The sequence below is a fragment of the Megascapheus bottae genome, chromosome 7 (assembly GCF_031878675.1).
Source record: "Megascapheus bottae isolate mThoBot1 chromosome 7, mThoBot2.hap1, whole genome shotgun sequence".
NCBI classification, from domain to species: Eukaryota; Metazoa; Chordata; class Mammalia; order Rodentia; family Geomyidae; genus Megascapheus; species Megascapheus bottae.
In genome coordinates, this window is record NC_143515.1 from 48,091,231 (window position 1) to 48,107,221 (window position 15,991).

Sequence of the window (15,991 nt, forward strand, 5' to 3'; positions counted from 1 at the left end):
ACCTGTTCCTTGAAGGCACTACAAAGACCTACATGTGTTTAGATCAAGAGTTTAGTTTCTAATCCCTGAAGATTTGAATGTTTTATGATTTGAGGGAGATGTTCTGGCTATTTGCCAGGTTTTCATTTTGATAAATAGTTATTGAAGAATTTGCAAAATGACTACATATTCCACTTATCACTAGGACAAGAAAAAAAAGAAGTCAGAGTCTGAGTAAAGGACCAGTAACTAAAGGCAGAAGTAAAATATTAGCCATCATTTTAGTATATTTGGTGAATAGCATGTTTTTCTACCATGCTAGGTAAATATGCTTATTTACTAATTCCCCTGGCCCTATTACAGAATCAAAACTTTGCCCCATATACACCATTCTGAGTCTTTCCAGAATAATATTTTATGTTTTAGGATACTTTGTACCTTAAAATTAGAATCTTTCTGCAGCTCAAAAAGGGATACATGATAATTAAAAAGACAAAAGTGAACACATAGTAATGTGTAACAATCACCTGCAGATGCATATGTCTTCCACCCCTACTAAAAATTTGAATTTAAGGGCTAGTGTGATCCTGACACATAGATCAAGAGAATGCAAAGGCTGTTATTTACAATGAAGTAACACACTGTTCTGGTTAGAACAGGACATCTATTTCATGCAGATCCATATGACATAAGTGTTGGGAAAGGAGCCTATGCTAGGTTTTTACTATGATTAGGAATATTCCTTTGTATGCTTTGAATACTCAAGTGTTCAACAGAAGGAGCAATGGGGGTCTCTTACAGCTTTCCAAATGTGAAACAGAGAAAGAGGGGTAAAGCCTAAAACCTGTGAGCAATGAGACATCAGGAAATAAACAGTGCATCATCACACAATATAAGTAAGGGAAAGACTCTCTAAAGGAACTTGAGCGAATAGATAAATTCTCAAATGTGCAACCAAAGAAGAGTGAAGATTTATTGTTAACAATTGGATATGTTTTCTGATTAAATGGTTTAGAATAAGTGGAAAACATTTTATTCAGTTTCATTTGTTGCTACTCAACTTTTGTATCACTTAGAAAGTTTTGGTAATTCTTCATAAGCAAGATAGTGATCTAATGAGAGATGTTTTTGAGCGTATGAATTCACTACCTTAAAACATTGAAAACCTGGCCGGGAGTTTGGCCAAGTGGTAGAATGCATGCCTAGCATGCATGAAGACCCAGGTTCAATTACTTGGTACCATATACATAGAAAAAAACCCAGAAGTGGTGCTGTGGTTCAAGTGGTAGAGCTCTAGCCTTGAGAAAACCCAAGGACAGTGCTCAGGCCCTGGACTCAAGCCCAGGACTGGCAAAAAAACCAAAAACCAAAAAACAAAACAAAAAACATTGAAAACCTACCATGGGTAGCTACTAATTTAAGTACCCAGGAGACACCCTATAGACCATAACAGACAAATAAATGTAGCAATAGGTGTAAGGCAGGTTCCACAGTCAGAAACATTTTTATCTTTTATAAACCTATTACTCACCAGGTAGGTGATTTTAGGCAAGTTATTTACCTCTCTGGTCTTTATTTTTCTTATTTGTAAAATGAAAACAACATTGTAGTGCTACAATGAAAATATACATTATAAGCTTGTCCTACTACATGGACAGATTTCTGTCTGTTTCAAGTTGTCTCCATTTATTTAAGATACATGTTCCATTTTCATTTTTATGAGCAGTTATTTATAATATTTCCTTTTACTTTAAAAAATACCCTGGTTTTAAATGCTTAATTTTGCATTTACTTTGTTGTATCAAAGAATTGCAAAGCTTTGAGCTTTGTGGTATGGTAGACATGCCATCATAAATCATTAAGAAGGTCTTTATCATGGCCTAGAGAACAGAGGGACACTATATAATATGGAACTCTGGGACTAAACAATTTTTGGTAAAGTGAGACTTTCATCTTTTATCCTGATTTATTTCATTTTCCCTCATCAAATTTATGAAATCATGGTTCATGCAAGCCATAAACACCAGGGAAAGCTAGGATAAATAGCTACCTAAAAGAGAACCTACCTTTGCTCTGACTAGATTTTTAATTTATTGCCTCCAAAATTTATAACTTAATCACAGTTGAAAGCTATTTGTTATCTAAAAACCATATGCAGTCATTTTTGTAACTGGTACCTCTACAAATAACACCAAAAAATTTGGTCTGAGAAAAGCTTTTGCAGCTTCCAAAAGTAAGAGTTGGTTTATTGGATGACACTTTTTTTCATATACTTTTTGTCGTTGTTAATAGAAGGGTTACATTATATTCACCAGATAGAAGGTGCATTACTTCACATACATTGATACCCTCTCTCATGTCTTGGTCCCCATTTCCCTCCCCCATGGTGAATAGTGCTGCAATGAACATTGTTGTGCTAGTGGATTTAGTATGCTCTTGTTTCTGGATGGTTGGGTAAATGCCAAGTAGTGGAATTGTTGGGTCATAGGGGAGTTCTATGTTTAGTCTTTTGAGGAACTGACATACTGCTTTCCATAGTGGTTGAACAAGTTTGCACTCCCACCAACAATGTAGTAGTGATCCCTCCTGGCCACATCCCCTCCAGCATCTGTTGTTATTAGATTTCTTGATCCTGGCCATTCTAATTGGAGTGAGGTAGAATCTTAGAGTTGTTTTGATTTGCATTTCTTTTATGACCAGAGATGTTGAGCATTTCTTCATGTGTCTGTAGGCCATTCTTATTTCTTCTTCAGAGAAGGCTCTCTTTAAGTCATTGGCCCTTCTTTTAATTGGGTGGTTGTTTCTTTGCAGATTAGTTTTGGATTGACTCAATTTTTTGAGCTGTTGATTTATTTTAGATCTGAGGCCTTTGTTGGACAACATCTTTTAGGAATAAAGTATTAGTTGTTAAATCCAGAAAGATCAACCAAGCAAGCAGTTAGTTGATCTTTCTAGCTTCAGAGATAAAAATTTCCTTTTATTCTGTATATGTTTATTGTTTCTGTTGACTCCCATCCTTTATATAACTACATTCATGCTCTTGTGGTGATGCTACAAAGCCTCAGGGCATTCTACATGATATCCTACAGAAGCATCTATTTTCTGTAACAGAAGTTTTACAGCTTATAAACTTTTGGTTAGGACAATTTCTCAACACTGCAAGAGAAAACAGGTACTGAGTAAGAACATAGTTGTGATTAAACATTATTTTATGTTTATGAATAAACACCACAATGAATAAATAGTGGTTTAGTCACTTATAGAATTCTACATATCTGGTTAAGATCAGTATCTTTACATAATAAGAAAGATAATTAAAAATGATGTAGAAAAAATAGTGAAGCTGGGCATTGACTTTATAATATTACTTTTTAATGCAAAATTTTATTGGCAGATATTTATAGACAAATTTCCTTTCACTTCACAAATTATCACAGAAAATCCCAAACTGTTATATTAATTGGCAACTTTTTGGAAAAAACCTTTTAGGTTTCTTTCATAAGTTGCCTCATACAGATCTATTTACTATTTTAAAACTACTTCTACAGATTTGTGATCTACCAAAACAGAAATCTTAATAAACTCTATTTTTATGATTGTCATCCCAAATATAAAAAGTGGTGCATTTTAAATATCTATCCTGTATTACAAGTATACCCCTGACATGAAAGAGGTTGTATTTGGACATTGGTGAGAATTACTGGGTAGGTAATTCTCCTCCAAATGTCCTATAGATTATGTAAAAAAACGCAGTAAAAATTTTAAAATTAAAAAAAATATTCTGAAGACACACAAACAGCCAAATAATGTTGGCAAAGAAAAATGTGAAATTTATTCCTCTGATGTTGAGATCTAATATAAAATCCTAGAATTCCAGATAATATTGTGTTCTTGCTATGACTATTGGCTGATCAATGGATCAAAATGATGCTCAAAAATGGAAGAGTCCCAAGAATAAAGGAAAGTCTCTTCCTTCCTAATCCTATATGAGGAATGAATTTGTGTACGTCTTATAGTTTGACCTCTGCTAAACCCAGGTCTATCCACTCACCACTCAAAAATCTGTACTCAGGAGACTGATTCTTCACTGGAGGGAAATCAGTTTTATTGTAGGGAGGGCCTTCAAAAGGTGAAGAGAGCAATCACCTTAAAACTGCCAAGGGAAACTCAATCACAAAGGGCTTCTACAGGAATGAAATGAAATTCATTGGGACAGAGAGAGGAAAATTTTCTCCTGAATAGGGTATTCTGTCATCCAGGTTATATTATTCCTTGTTTCTCTGCTTAGAACATCACAATGAAGCTTGACATCCTCAGACTCATTTCTGTAATTGTGTGTGTGTGTGTGTGTGTGTGTGTGTGTGTACTCTAACTGAACTGAGGGCCTGGTATTCTTGATTAGCTTTCTCACTCAAAGCCAGTGGTCTACCACTTGAGGCACACTTTCACTTCAGGCTGGTTCAAACCTTGATCTTCGTGTCTTAGGCTCTTGAGTAGGCGGGATTAGAGTTGTGAGTCATCAGAGCCTCAGTCATTTCTGCATTTCTTAGGTAGTCATACTACTTTTCTCCATGGTAGTTCTCAAAGCAATTTACAAGGGCTGTGTTAGCTGATGCACAGGCCCAGAGAAGAAAGGGTGTTGGTTACTCATGTTGATGTTAACTGAAAGTTAGCAGATGCTTGGATTCCTTAAATCTAAAGAAAGATTACTTATCTTAATCATATAAGTGTGTTTTTTCTTTAGAATTTAGAATGTCAGAAAAAAGGAGATGAAGAAAAGTTAACTCTGCCAAGGACGTCTACAAAAGTATGGCTACTTTTTTAACTAAGATTAAAGGCTAAACCATGAATTTCTTTGAAAAATAAAGGAAAAGATTGACATCTGGGAATCTGAAAGATTTTCTTAAGCAAAGTTCAGAAAGCTATGAGCATAGGAGAAAAATCGAAAATTATATTTCATGAAGAATTTTTAAATGAATGCCCATCAAAGAATTTCATTATAAAATATATAGGCAAGAAGCATGCTAAGAGAATATATTTACAAAGTCTGTCTCAAAAATGTTTTGTATCTATGACATAAAAGGAATTAAAGGTAATAATAAAAGGTCTGAATAAAAAAATTGAAAAAAGCTGGGAGAAATACTTCAGAAAAGCATATTTTTGAATGGCCAGCTCACCTATAATGCATGCTCACTTTCATTTTTCATGAGTAAGATGAAATTTAATAAAGTTAAAATTAAAACTTTTAAGTAACAGCATATGCTTAGTCGAATAACTAATATTAGAAAGAATAGCAATCAAGCAATTCCACTATTATGAATTTACTGAAGAGAAATTATAGTGAATTCACAAGACACATAATTTCAAAGTTTTTTTATTCATTGTTACACATACATTCATAGCATGCATCCTGTTGCTTTTATTTTTTCTATTCCTTTAGAAGAGCTAGGCTTTTCAATACAATGGGGAAGGCCAATGCAGAATATATAAACAAGTGGCAGAAATAGGCAAGACCCTTATCTTCAATTAACCATCCAAAATCTTGAAATGGACCAGTTGCTGAAGTAGTAGAGCAACTTTCAGTGGAAAAGCTGAGACAGTGTTCAGGCTCTGGCATTAGCCAGGGCAAAGATTGCCCTGAGTTCAAGCCCTAGTACCAGTACACACAAAAATGATCATATATTTTCAATTAATTATAAAAAAATGAGGGAACCCCTCAACACTAGTAAGGAGGGGTAGAAAGAGGACTTGATAAATAAACATTGAGAAAATTCCTGATAAGTTAGAATTATTGTGAGGATGAGGTAGACTAGCAAGACTATTACTTACTTAAACTAAAGTAATGTTTATAGTAATTCTGACCTGCCCAGCACTTTACAATGGGAGACTTATTGGAAGAATTGGGGTCTTAGGAAAAACTGCTCCTACTCATCCACTGAGCTCTGAATCAACTTGTGTGCAGAGACAGTGTTTATCTCACACAGCTGGCTTCATGGTCCTTGAGGATTTGAATAAGTTTGGATGTTTTTCTCAAAAGGCTTTGTGGGCTCAGCTTGCTCTACAAACCTCTGAAATGTATGCTTTTTTTTCAAACATCAGAGTTTTGCAGACTGAAAATATATAAAGCCAATTTGAACTTTTTGAAATGCTGTAGAAGTCTTAGGTCTTTTATGGTGCTACCACATTATGTCATAGACTAGTTAGTTTGTAAACAGTGTAGACATTCCCTTCCTGCCCCGCTGCCACACACACAAACTGACGGCTGGGAATCCAAAATTAAGGCACTGGAAGCCTTAGTGTCAACTAGAATTCACTACAAGTTCATAGGTGACCCCTTCTTGTTGTACCCTGTATGGTAGAGAGGCAAACAAGTTCACAGATTCTTTATCAGGAAACAAATCCCATCTATGAAAATAAAATCATTATGATATAGTAAACTCTCCAAAGTCTTTCTTTTACTATTAATATTTTAGAAATTAAGTTTCAATTTCTTGATGGTGGAGGTACATGAATATTCTGATTAGTGCAGCTTGTTAAACTCCTGTGTTGACTACACTTTCCTACACCATAAGGAATGTAAACAAGTGATCTGTCTGCTTTGGTCTTTTCTTTTGTGGTACTGGGGTATTGAATCCAGGATGTTCCACTTTTCCACTGAGTTACATCCCAGCCCAGCAGATCAATCTGATGATAATATTCTATCTCCATGTCTGAAATATCATGGTGAATTCTATTTGAACTGGCATTTGCTTAAAAATAATGAAGGATAGGAATGTAACACAGATCCTACCAAGAATGAAGAAACTAGTGGGATGGTCTGCTGAAAGAGGGGAGGGGGTGAATTCAGTCAAAATACTTTATGTGTGAAAATTCAATGATTAAATTTGCTGCTATTGGTTTTGAAAAAGGGACAGAGGGGAATGATGGATGGGATGAATATAATCAAGGTAACACTGTATGTGTATATGTATATATAAAAAATGAACATCCTTTGTACAACTAATTATTGTTAATAAAAAAGTAAAGAAAAAAGAAATATAAGCATGAGATCATGGATATTTTCTTATATATTTCTGTCTTTAGACAAATACTTTAAAAATAAGGAACAGAATTTAAAGATAAACAGGGACTGCCCTAAATAAGTTTCATTGGATATGGTCCCTTGTAGAAAAATCTGTCCTCAAAAGTAAAAAAAAAAAAAAAAAGAAAATCCTTTTAAATTCCCAGCACATTTCTTCAACTGGAAGAAGATGAAAACTTCAGAAAAATTAAGTTCAATCTGATTGTTAGCAGACAACCATGAACAACTAAAATGATAAGATTGCAATTGATGGATACCTATTTATTTTTAATGGAGTAAAGGTGATAGGATGGATTTGAGTAAAAACAAAGAAAAGAATAGTTTGAGATAAGAAAAAAATGAGTTTGTTGTTCAGATGGATTTTTTAAACTAAGGCAAAGATATTACAAGTGTATCTGAAACATAGATGAAAGAAAAGTAGCCCTAATAAAACTGAAGAAGTTATCAGGAAAGGGAGGATTTTATATCATTATTTCCATTTTGCATTTAATGTGAAGTAAGAAAAAGGCAAGTTGCCTAGGGCTTAGAACATATTTCTTAGTGTAGCTGTAGATGAGACTATTGTAAAATTTTTTTAAAGCTTAGAACATCCTAAGGCAACAAGAATATAAGTACCCAGTGAAAATAACTGTGATTCATGATGGAAAGGACAAGAGAATAGGAAGAACAAAAGTCATGCTTCTAATTAATTGCTTTTGCCATATTTCAGCAGCTGGAAAAATATGCTACCTGACTCTTCTAACGTGGAAAATTATAATCACAATAAAATTATCCTTAATTGGCTTAGGATAGGGAACATGAAATTGCAGATTGGAAATGCTGTGTGAAGGTGGTAAGGTTAGAAGAAAACTGAAGATAGTATTAAAGAGAGAGGGAATAAGTGACTGAAAAGAGACAGGGAGAGGCTCCTTGAATGCTTGCTAGAATCGTATAATACTATAACTGTGAAAGGCCTATGAACTTCAACATCTTTATTTTTCAAATGTGAGGACAGAGTCCAAGACTGAAGCCCTGACCACAGACTATGATCTCATTGGCCTGAAGTCACTCTATCATTCTCCTCTTCTTTGTATTCTGAAATTTCTATATGTCAGAATATGAAGATGGTTTGTGTGAAAACGTCTTGAAAATTATCGCCAGAGGATTAGATTTCCAAAACCTGGCTCTTAGCCATTCATACTTCTGCTCTTAAGACTGCAGTTAAATTTATTATGTTGAATAAGCCCTAACATCATTTCCTTAGTCATGTGATTGTTCAATAACCACATGTTATTAATAAGTGCCACACCAGGCTTGGTAAATTAGGATCTCTCCCATGCTTGAAGATTATTCTACTAGATAGTGTTGCACAAGAGAGTGTGGTTCCATATCATGCAGCATTTTCTATAATTTAGACCTAATATTAACATCTTTATTCTTTCCCCAAAAGATACATCATCATAAAACAAGTAAGTAGTGACATCATCTGGTAGTAATCTCTAGTACTCTTTATGTACTCTAGTACTTTTCCATCTAACATGGAGAATGTAGATGCCTCCTAGTCAAATATTAGTCTTAACAACTGAATATTAGCTATTTCAGGAAATAGTAATCAGAGGATTCCAGCTCCAACCTAGATTAAAAAACAATTTGTGAGATTCCATGTGAACAGAAAAATCTGGGTATGATGGTATATGCCTGCCTTACCAGCTACAGCAAGAGTGTTTAGAAGGGCTGGTGGTCCAGAACAGCCTGGGCAAAAAAAGTGAGACTTTATTTCAAAAATAACTAGAGAACAAAAGGCTAGAAGTATGCTTCAAATGATCAAGCAAACAGCCCTGGATTCATGACTCACTACCAACCAAAAAATGAAAGACGCCAGGGAGAACAGGGAGAAATATAATCGTATAATTCCACAGAAAAGCTAAGTCAAAGAACTCATTAGCTCAATAAGGGATTAAAAATATTCTTGCTTAACAACTTTTCTATAAAAGACTAGTTTCTTTGAAGTTTTCAGGCATTTTTATCTTTGGTTACGTAGATCCGTTGTTCTTTCTCTTAAAGCCACCATAAGTTGTGTACTGACACACCATATTTTATCATGAGAAACAAATGCTCCTATCATACAATAACAAATGTCCCAAAACTTATCAGTGGTTTGTAACTTTGCATTGCCTGTGTTTAAACAATTTACTTGATCTCATTTGAAGGTTTTTTATATGTACATTCAGACATCTTGGCTCAGATTGGAAGGAGAAAAGGCTTCACTTCTCAGCCCTATTTTCAGCATATGTCCCCCAAATCCTTATGGACCCACAAACACTGTTTCAGCTTCTTTTATCACATGTATGGACAGCTATTATTGACGCTAAACATAAACTATAATACTTTTTCTATAATGTCCAAATGTATAGCTAATTTCCCCCCTTGTATTCCATATGAGTAATCTTTGCAAAGTTATTGGTCTCTACGCTTACAATGCCATGAGCTCCATACCTGCTTTGGAACCTGAATGATCAGCATTAGGTCCTGTGTTAGGGGTGTATTTTGTATTTCTTGTAGCAGTGCTTTGTTTTGTCCAGTCAAAATTGTCTATCATCTTGAATAAACAAACAAATGTTCCCATCTTCAAATCCACAGTGAAATTCTCCTGTGGACAAATGATAATTAAAGCAATTAATACTAAAGTAATATGAACACCATGAGACCTTTTACTAGAAAAAAAATTCAAACATTGTTCAGTGGTGAGAGTGTAAGATTGTGAGAATATCATGAAAACGTTAATAATGAGCTGTATAACTAAATGTTAAACCACTGTAATTTAAGTGAGAAAGTAATGATTCTGTTCATATGTATTACACAAATTAGAACATTTCCATATCTAAATATAATGTATTATATTCAGTTAAAAAAAAGAAAAGCAAAGTCAAAGTTCAGAAAAAAACAAAACAAAATCTGAAAGCAAGGACTCAAAAGGGATAAGGTAGAGCCAAGCAGAAAGGGTAGATGAGTGAAGAGGAAGAGAGAGTTAAATGCAGGCAAGATCCAATGTATATCCTTCTAAATTAAGAAAAGAGAGGGAAGGGGTAGATAAGGGGAAGATAGTTGAGAACTTTGAAAGAGGTAACATTAATCAGGATAATTTAAAACTATGCTAACTGCGAGTAGTTGAGCTTTAAATATCGTATAATTGTGCAGTTTATTTTATTACTCTTATTACAAAGATATTATGTTTTAAGACTCATTTTAGTAAAATTTATGAGCTCTTGCTCACATAAAGACATGAATCCTGTTTTAGGGATCATACTTTTTTAAGTCGTTAATAATGTTTTCAGGATCCAAGCCATGAAACAAGTCTTATTACTTCACTTTTTCAATTAAAATATGTAATATAATATTTAGATTAAGGATAAGAGTAAGTTAGAAGTTAAGATTTAATTAGACATCTTGGAATGAATAGACCGAGTTAAAATGAATGGAAAGAGTCGGCAATCTCATCTAGCACCTTTATCATGCCTTGTACTCATTTCCCAAACTAGCACTTTTAATTAGCAACAAATATAGACAAGAATGCTTGTTTTTACCCATGCAGCTAATTGGTAATTCAGTTAGCCAATTGCCTGCAAAATACTGTAATAGTGAACCTTCGATCCAAACACATTTGGAGGATATTGCACTGTAGAAAATTAGCCAAAAGAGAGCTTTCCCCTCCCCAAACACTACAATCAGGTAGTTTGAAACGCTCTTTGTCTCCTTTTCCACTCATCCATCTGACATATCAGAACAGTCAGATCATGCTGGGTTGCTTCTGTCAGCCTTCCACTCATCTTGAAAGAGAGACAGCGCCTTTGAAGGTTTACATTTCTCATGAATTCTTCCATAAAAATGAATTTGGATCTTACAGGATCAACATTTCTGTTTGAGAAAAGTAGAAGTACGTCTCCATCCACAGGAACAGTGGCTCCTACTCTACTCCAAACAACACATATATTCAATCATGTTCTTACTTTACAAAGAAATCACAGGCCTCTTCAGGTGATCCACACAAATGCATCTTAAATGTTCATGTCCACAGAACTCACCCTTCCATCTCATTCTAATAGAGATTTCATTCAGTAAGTCTGAGGTGTGACCTCGGCTTCTGTATTTCCAGTACATTCTCAGTTGTAACTGACTTGGTTCCCGGACTACAATCTCACTATGGAAACAAGCCACATTTTGAGAGATCCATTCTTGGAGTCTTTATTAGAGTGCTTGCAGTCAATTGTTTACAAAGGCCTGCATCCCACAAATACATTTAGCACAGATAGGAAAAGGCCAGAGAGGAAAGAAAGCACAGTAACAATGCCAACAAACTAACTCAGCTCCATTGGAGAGCTGACGTGCAACACTGTGGACACCAGAGAACAGTCAGGAAATAGGAGATGGGACAGGAACACAGAGACAAGTGGCATGGCAAAATGGTGCCGATGTTCTTCTGGGCCTAAATAGGGTCAGGGTAGAGGTCACAGGCATTGGACAGGTTTAGTAACTTATCAGCAAAGTGCCGCCCCCCACCTGCCTCCTGTGATTCAGGCATGCCCCTCAGCTGGGAAGTAATAGCTTCACCTTTCCCCAGCATGAAGACAAGATGCCAGACCCCACCATTCACCATGTGGCCAATAGGTCACTGGCCAGGCATGACGTGCCTAGTTGATTCGTGTAATAATTTAGAATGACTTCACAAAAAATTCTACCAACAATCATGTAATGTATTTAGCTCTTCACAATGTGAATTTGTATGCAATTTCCTATTTAGAAAATACAGTACTGGGAAGATAGATAGTAAGAGCTATACATTGCTGTACAACATATGGACCCCAGATTTGTTGGTTCACACAGCCACCGTTGGTTCAATGATCTGAAATTTGAACAGGGTTTGGGGGGCACAGTTTGTCTCATTTCCAGAAGAGATCATCTGGGGCAACTCAAATGCTAGGAAGTAGAATCATCTAAAGGCATGTTCACTTTTTTTACTGTGAGGCAGCTGGCACTTTATTTAAGATTGTGGCTAGAACACAATCATGTTCTTTCCTATGGCTGTTTTATGCCATGCTCACTGGATTCTGAGGTGGAACATTTTGGAAGAGGCTGAATAAATGTCGATCTTCAGAATTTACACAAGGCCACTGTGTTGCAAGTAGACCTGCACATATTCCACGAAAGGCAAAGTAAACCCAACTCTCTATAGAAGAGATTCAGCATGATATTTTCGTAGAAGTAAGTACTGTAGGAAATGTACTACAGGATTCAGGTGACTCAAGGTATTATCTGCTTAAGTATGTTATTTTATAAAGCACAGAATAACATATAGTGGAGCATCTTACTTAATGCAAATTTGGAATACAGCTCCACTGTTTCTCAACTGTGTAAGTTTGATTTGCTTTCATCTTATTATGTGTGCTCTCTGTTATGAAATGAAGATTTGTGTCTGTCTGAAGCAGTTCTTGGAAAACTTGAGTGAATTAAGATTTTGTAAAGCTCTAAGTCTTCTGCCTGTCAGATGATAATTGTTTATTTTTATCACAGTAATTTCTGTTGCTATTTATTTTAAGAAAATAGTATTTGTTTTCTTTAAGATAAACACATTTCAGACTATTTTGTTCATTCTGATTGTTATTGAGTGGTATTACCAGCATTGATTTTTGACATTTGTTATTTGCCCACACTTATTAGGCAGTAGATATTTGTAGCAGATATTTAAAGATGTCTTTGATATATCTGCATTTGTTTCTATTTCTTGCTTTTTATGAGCAGAACTATTTAGTAGCATCTAGATAAGAAACAATGTAAATGGGATTTTCTATAATCACTACAATTATTTTCCTCACTCTGTGGTAGATATTCTGTTCTAATGAGTATCTGATATTGTAATTGTGTATTTCTAGCTTAATTGTGGTCTAGTGAGTTAGGAAGGATTCATCCAGTACCTAGGGAAAGAATAACCCAAATGAGTGAGGAGCATTATTCGATCTTTTCTCATAGATTCCTAAGTTGGTTCTTTCAGAAGCTACAGCTTGAGAAGTAAAACAGGTTTGGATTTTTTTAGATAGAATGAATGAAAGTTGTATGAAGGAAATCTGTAAAGTCTGCGCAGAATGCAAACATCTTATTTGGTGGTGCTTTAATTTACTGTGGTGTACTTCTAACATTAATTCTTTTCATCCAGCCTGTGCTATAATTTCCCACTTGTTTCTAAGTAAATTATAGTGTTCATGAAGTACAAAGAAAAACCTACCAACAACAAAAATGACCTCTGCTTTGTACAAGTCTCACATACTCACTCACATATTCTCACTCACTTACATGCATGAACATTTACCCCCAGCTAGAGAATGAGGACAATGTGAGTAACAGTAGCATTTTTGTTGACCTCTCTCGTGTTAGTGTACTACTTACAGAGAAAGTGTCTCTGTGCTCAGCACACCTTCAGGACAGGTTACCACTGAAAAGTAGCACAAAACACACAATTGCCTAGCTATGTGACAGTTGCTTATTTTGTAAGGGGTAAAATACATTTTATAAGAAAGTAGATAACTATTTCTAGCAAGTTGTAGGGTTTTGTGAATAAATAGCAGATCAAATGTTTTGTTCTTCTTATATTTGGGTTTTCACTGGCCTCTGACTCAGAACAATATACCAAGGTATCATTTAATTCTCTTCAAATCTTGATGAGCAAATCTACAACTTCCCCTGAAACCAACATTATTTTACTCATATTCTATATATAGTTGAGCAAAATGTTGAGCGACAGAAAGAGAGGGGTGAGGGGAGTGCACACTCAAGTGGTAGAGCTGTAGCCTTGAGTAACAATGGTCAGGGAGAGTAATAGACCCTGAGTTCAAGCCTCAGTACTTGCAGAGAGAGAGAGAGGAGAGAGAGAAAGGAGAGAGAAAGGAGAGAGAAGGAGGAAGGGAAGGGAAAGAGTTACCTTGTGAGCTAGTCAAAACCTTGAATAAAGTATTTACAAAAGAAGCTCATTGTAACTGTTCATCTTATGCAATAATTTTGTTGTGTGAAATAACTATTCCTAGTAGCTTATTCTAAATAACGTCATTTCTGGTTCAAATGCTTATATTCATTTGGGAAACCTTAGGAAATATTTAACTCAAAGTAGTACTGATAGATCTTGGAATATTAGAAAAAGAAACATTGGCAAGGAAAAAGAATGAAAATATAAATTATGTAATATTTTTGTCAAAGGACAGGTTCTACAAGTATCACTTGTTCAAAATATCGTGATGTTGAGCTCAAAATGGTACTAAACATTCATTCATTTCCTCCCACTAGTGACAAAAATCAAAATTTCTTTTAGTACATGGATTTGAAGTTCCTGTTCATTTGTAAGTAATGTGTCATGCCTATCACTCAGGTTTCTCCAGTTTTAGAATAGAAAAACAAATCAAATTGAGCACCATTGTTAAATTAGTTACCTTTGTATCTTCAGCTACCAGAAGATTGACAGTTCCATTTCTTCACTTGGTAGCTTGTCATTTTCTGAGAATTACCTTTCTCTTTGCTTCAAAATGTTCTGACAATATGGAAAACAAAACTTTTGATCAATTTATGTCTTCCATTGTAAATATTAATTGGACATTTTATTCCTAATACAGAGAGAGAGAGAGAGAGAGAGAGAGAGAGAGAGAGAGAGAGAGAGCAAATCTCCAGTATTTTTGGAAACTGTTAAATGAATGATAAATAGTTAATTCTTGATTAAGTTTCTATGAATACACAATTATATTTTCCTGTTTTGATCTGACTATGAGTCATTGACCATACTAGGTATGTGAAAAATTTTATCCTCTAGACACTCATTTTTCTGAAACTATATATGTCTACCAAACATCATGTTAATATAAAATCCAAAAAACCTATTTATCCCTGGTATTTTTATAACAAAACTTTCTATTTCTTTATGAATACAATCACAATGTTTCATCATCATCACTTACTTGACTGAGTCCTAGAGAGTTAGTCATATTTGAAACACCTGCTCAAATTTTCCATTGAAAAATTTCCCTGTAGTGCAATAAAATAAGAAAAGTAGCTCAGAAAAAAATAATTTTATGGTCAAATAAAACAGGGAAGAAAATACTGCTGCTGCATATTGCAAAAGCAGAAATTCATGACATCTGATGCTATATTACACACTGAAAAGACCTATGATAAAAAATTATACAAGCATGTTGATCCCCCAAATTCCACAATATTCTCCAATAGAATATATTACTAATATATGCTAGGAAGTAATGATTTGCAAAATACAGTGTGAGAAACAATGATATATAATATACAATAAATACCCTGTAATTGCTACTAGAATAAATAATTTAATCAGTATCAAAGGTTAATGACTTTCCATGGAGTAATCACCTTTGGTAGAGATAAGACTCAACAACAACAAAAAATATGTATTGCTTCTTAGTACACATATCTAACTCCAGAGAGACAGAATGGTCTAGTAATAGCTAGTTATCTTTTGAAGGTCCTTTCAATCCTTTATAACAGCTGCTGATTTTCAATTCTTCAATGCCAATGTTATAAACCAAATGCTTTACTTTTGCTATTAAATTCCACAGTAAGAAATAATGTGACTATAGGAAGCCTGATACTGAAGAAACATTATTGGAAGAAACATGGTAGACAGGGACAGCTTATGGATAACTTATGCATAAGTAACTAGTTCAGGAAGAACAAAATTTCCTGATAGTTGGAGTGAAAAAGCCATGAACTATGACCAACTTCTCTTGAGTCAGGATACTTGCATCAGCTTGTACACCCATCTCTGCCTCTGGAAGATTAGATGCTCTGCCATTGCAGAGTGATCAGATGGTCAGACCAATCATGTACATTATATGGAGTTTTTGCACAATCTTCATTTTGGGGCTTGAACTCTGGGCCTGGGTGCTGTCC